This window comes from Triticum dicoccoides, chromosome 3A (assembly GCF_002162155.2).
Source record: "Triticum dicoccoides isolate Atlit2015 ecotype Zavitan chromosome 3A, WEW_v2.0, whole genome shotgun sequence".
Taxonomy (NCBI): Eukaryota; Viridiplantae; Streptophyta; class Magnoliopsida; order Poales; family Poaceae; genus Triticum; species Triticum dicoccoides.
Window position 1 is genome coordinate 747,614,791 of NC_041384.1, and position 4,816 is coordinate 747,619,606.

At 41.3% G+C, this 4,816-nt stretch overlaps 1 pseudogene; it reads left to right on the forward strand.

Moving 5' to 3' along the window:
• Positions 1-2,348: 2,348 nt before the first annotated feature.
• On the forward strand, positions 2,349-3,827 carry LOC119273623 (annotated as a pseudogene).
• Positions 3,828-4,816: the final 989 nt, after the last annotated feature.

Below are 4,816 nucleotides of genomic sequence, written 5' to 3' on the forward strand. Positions count from 1 at the left end.
AATTAACTGCTCATATCGTTAGTTCGCTGATATTTGTAACAATGGTTGATTTATCATAACATGCTGGATAATTTATTGGATGGGAGGCCCATGAGCGGTTGCGTGCGTGGGCCGGTCCAGGCCATGCAAGCCCCAGTGCATGTGAAGGACGCAGGTAGCAATGGAAACATACCCTGACTTAATATGATCTATTAAACATTGTTTTTTCACATAACATGGGCTGGTTGAGTTGGATATCCGGTCAAGTTGTGCTCTTTTTCTGCCAACCTGAGTTTGAGTCCCTGCGGCAAGCACGAACCGTTCATTTATTTTTTTGACGAATCGTTCTTTTACTGCGGGTAGATTGTACTAATAGTTGTTCCATTCCATTCCACATTTCTCGCTGTTCCTTCCGTATTTCTCTTTCCAGTCGCACCAGAATTCACTCTCACCATTTATTCTGTAGAGAGGCCAGGTTCCATTCCTTATTTCTCTTTCACATGGCTAATTGATGATTGACCACCGGATTTATTCACCACTGATTTATTGTGTCGATAGGCAAGAAACCTTCCTTCGTTATTTCTGGAATTCATTCCTCACCCTTTGCTAATTGATTCCGGAAACAACTTCCTGTTACCCACAAAACTTAAAGGCATATATAAATTGGAAAGATTCGATGCAAGGGGCCAAGGTGGGACTAATTTTTTGTTGATTTATCATAACACGTTGGCTGATTTATCAGATAGAAGGCCCATGAGCGGTTGCGTGCGTGGGCTGGTCCAGGCCATGCAAGCCTCCGTGCGTGTGATGGCTGTAGGAAGAAATGGAAATATAGCCCGGCTTAATATGATCTACTCCCTTCGTCCCATAATGTAAAACGTTTTCTTGACACAAACGTCTTACATTATGGGATTCAATCATCAATTAAGCATTGTTTTTTTCACGTAGCATTGGCTGGTTGAGTTGGCTAATCGGCCAAGTTGTGCTCTTTTCCTGCCAACCCGAGTTCGAGTTTATGCGGAGGCACAAACTGTTCTTTTATGTTTTTGACGAACCATTTTTTTTTACTGCGGGTCGATTGTACAAAAAGTCGTTCCATTCCATTCCATATTTCTCTTTCCAGTAGCACTGGAATTCACTCTCGCCACTAATTTATTTTGTGGAGAGGCCAGTTTCCATTCCTTATTTCTCTTTCACATGGATAATTGATGATTGAACACCAGATTTATTCTGTGGATAGGCAAGAAACGTTCCTTCCTTATTTCTGGAATCATTCCTCACCCTTCCCTAATTAATTCTGGAGAGAGCTTCCTGTTTCCCACAAAACTTAAAGGCCTATATAAATTGTAAAGTATTCAATGCAAGGGGCCAAGGTGGGACTAACTTTGTGTTGATTTATCATAACATGCTAGTTGATTTATCGGATGGAAGGCCCATGAGCGGTTGCGTGCGTGGGCTGGTCCAGGCCATGCAAGCCCCCGTGCGTGTGAAGGACGCATGAAGCAATGGAAACATAGTCCGGCTTAATATAATCTATTAAACATTGTTTTTTTCACGTAACATGGGCTGCTTGAGTTGGCTAATCGGTCAAGTTGTGCTCCTTTTCTGCCAACCAGAGTTCGAGTCCGTGGGCAGGCATGAACCGTTCATTTTTTTTTTGCCGAACCGTTTTTTACTGTGGGTAGATTGTACTAAAAGTCAAGGGTGTTACTGTAAAATGTCGCGACGGACCAAGAATACCTATTCCTTTTATTAGTAGAAAATAAATATATATAGATAAAGAATGTAATAACATCTTATATTATGGAATGGAGGGAGTACTTAGTATGACCACACATAATCATGACTTTATACTTCCTCTGTTCACTTTTATAAGACGTTCTAGACAATTCAGACAGTGCCCAAAACAGTTCAAAGCTAGCTGTCCAAAACGTCTTATAATAATGAACGGAGGGAGTAGTTAATGTTTAAACTAAAATGACAAAACTGCTAAATCCACACTTTCAGCTTGGAGCATGATGGATTGATGGCAAATGTATATTCAACAAAAAAAAACCCTTTCCAACTTGCAGCATGCGAAATGGTTGCTATTCAAGATCACAAATTAGGGTATTGTAACACATGTCAAATGATAATCAAGCTTTTGAGCTTACCAATGCAGTAGTCAAGTTCAGTTCTGTTTATAGAAACATACCGGACTTGCTTTCCTAAACTGCCATCTCTCGGTTGTTCCTTTTTTTCTCTATGAACAAGCAACTTACTTAGTGAACCATTTAATTTCAGCGTGTGTTGTATTTTTAGTGATATGTGGTAGACTGCACGCTAATATAGGCTCCCTGTATTCTGGAAATGTTAGGACAGCTTAATCCGGATTCTGAAGCAATGAGTACCTGTAAAAAGGCCAGGGCGGAATCTACATCTGTTGTGAGTTCAGACAGACTGAGTAGTCTACCTCCAGAGATAAAGGGCGACATCCTCTCCCGTCTGAATGTCGAAGAAGCGGTTAGGACTAGCACCTTATCAAGTACTTGGAGGGATGCATGGACTAATATGCCAAAAATATTTCTGCGCGATGGAAATTTTGCAAGAACCAAGTTCGTCACATTAGTCGATATGGTGCTATCACTCCACAAGGGAACTGTAGAGAAGTTTGATATTTCAGGTAGCAAACCTTACCATGACGAGTTCGGCAGGTGGATGCTCATGCTTTCTAGGATATAACCAAGATCAATTATAGTCGAGATGAAATCAGGGCCAGGTTATAGGATTCCCTCATGTCTATTTTCTATCGGTGATTTGGAGAATCTGCACCTGCAAAACTGCATCATCAGCTTGCCCCGGGTATTCCAAGGTTTCAAGAGATTAACTCGCCTCAGACTGAACAATTTCTCATCTACAGACATGGACATGCAAAATTTGGTCTCGTTCTGCCCCGCACTGCGTTCTTTGAGACTAACTTATTTTGAGGGCATTAACCATCTAACCGTTCAAGCTCCTAAACTGAAACTTCTTTATGTCATTGGGGACGTTGAAATTAATTTGGATGCACCTGATTTGGAGGTGGCTCTCTTAATGCATCACAAAGCTACAGCACCTCATTCTGATCCAATTGCGCTTCACAAGGAAAGCTATGTCAAGCAGTTATTGGGAAGCCTAAGTGACATCAAAAGCTTTGCAATTAGCGGCTTTTTGCTGAGGGTAAGCTATTATTAGCTCCAGCATTACTGTGGCCTTCTTTTGTCTCCTGACTAATCTGTATTGACATTTCCTTATTCATTTTCTGTTCATGTTGTAGTATTTATCAAAAGGTTGCATGCTTACGAAGCTCCCAGCCCTGTTTGCTCGCCTGGAGAATATTTATCTTGCGATATGCTTTTTGGACCGGCGGCAATTCTTGGCCGCTTGTTCGTTGTTTCAGAATGCCCCTAACTTAAAGACGCTTGATGTCGTTCCAGTAAATCCTCTCCCTTCCTCAGTCATCCAATCCATGTTCATTCTTGTATTTATGGCACCTAATTAATGAGTTGTGAAAAAAAAATGCAGAGTCACTCTTCGAACACATGGGACCAAGATCAGGCGAGGATTAAAGACTTCACCGTGCAAGTGCAATTGGATCATCTCGTAACGGCCAGTGTGCAAGGTTTCAGGGGTCTGGCCTGCGAAGTCGATTTCGTGGCAAAGCTACTGAGCTGGGCACCAGCTCTGGAAGAACTGAAGATAGAGTGGAAGGGCAAAACAGAGTGCAGCATGGTTCTTGCCAAGCTATTAGCTCTGCCGAGGGTGTCTCCCAGGGCCAAGGTCATTGTGACATTTTGATAAGAATGCATCCCTACAGTCTAGAGAGCATCCCCCATCACTTTGCCGGTTTAATTTGCAGCCAAGCAGGACTATTTCAGCTTTCTTTATGCCAAGACCAGATGGTGGTTATATATGTGTGCATTTGAGGCAAATCATCAGGCAGAGGGAGTACCTAATGTGCTATTAGCAAGTGTTATCCTTTGTTGAGCCGGGGACACAAGCCGCTGTTGCCCTTCCTCAACCGTGTCAGTTCAGCTCGTCCCGTCTTATCCTGTTGTTCCGTGTGTCGTAAATTCCTGTTTCTAGAAAATATAAGAAGTAATGAAATATATAATGACACCTTCATCCTGTATGAATAAGAATGAAGATGTGAATCAAAGGCATGAAACTGTACCTTCTGTGTATGTTTGGAAAGCAAAGCATTTATCAGATTGGTTCCAGATTGGAACGAGTGTTCAATGTTTCTTGCATCTCCTATTTCATTTTTTGTTGATAAAGTGAAATATTTCTATATCACTGTCGCCTTTAATATTCAGTTATTGTGTGCTTCAGAATTATTCACTGGTTTTCAGGTATTAATCAAAGCTCGCTCTTGGAAAGCCTGGATTACATTTCTATATATTTATGAGTATATAAATGAAACACAGATATGGCCATTTACTTTCAGATCTATAGAAACGTAGTACAAATATGAGCACCCTTGAAGGACTGAACGAGTTTCAATCGAGGCTCCAGAGGGAAAATTCGTAAGTTGCTGTCTTGTGTTATTAAAAGTAAATACCGTATCCAAACAAACCAAACCCTAGGACGAGTTATTACAGAAGATATACCATTTTCTCATAACCATAACTTGTGTTATTTAGTTATACGTCGTATAGAGATACATAATCAAACCAGAACAATAGAAAGAAAGAACACATGGTTCAAACCACTAGCTCGGGTGGAAAGACCCATGTCAACGCATATATATCGTAGACCTGCTCCGGGATCTTGAGTTGAGCACCGTCGAAAACAATATCACCCTCTTTTATCTCCTCTC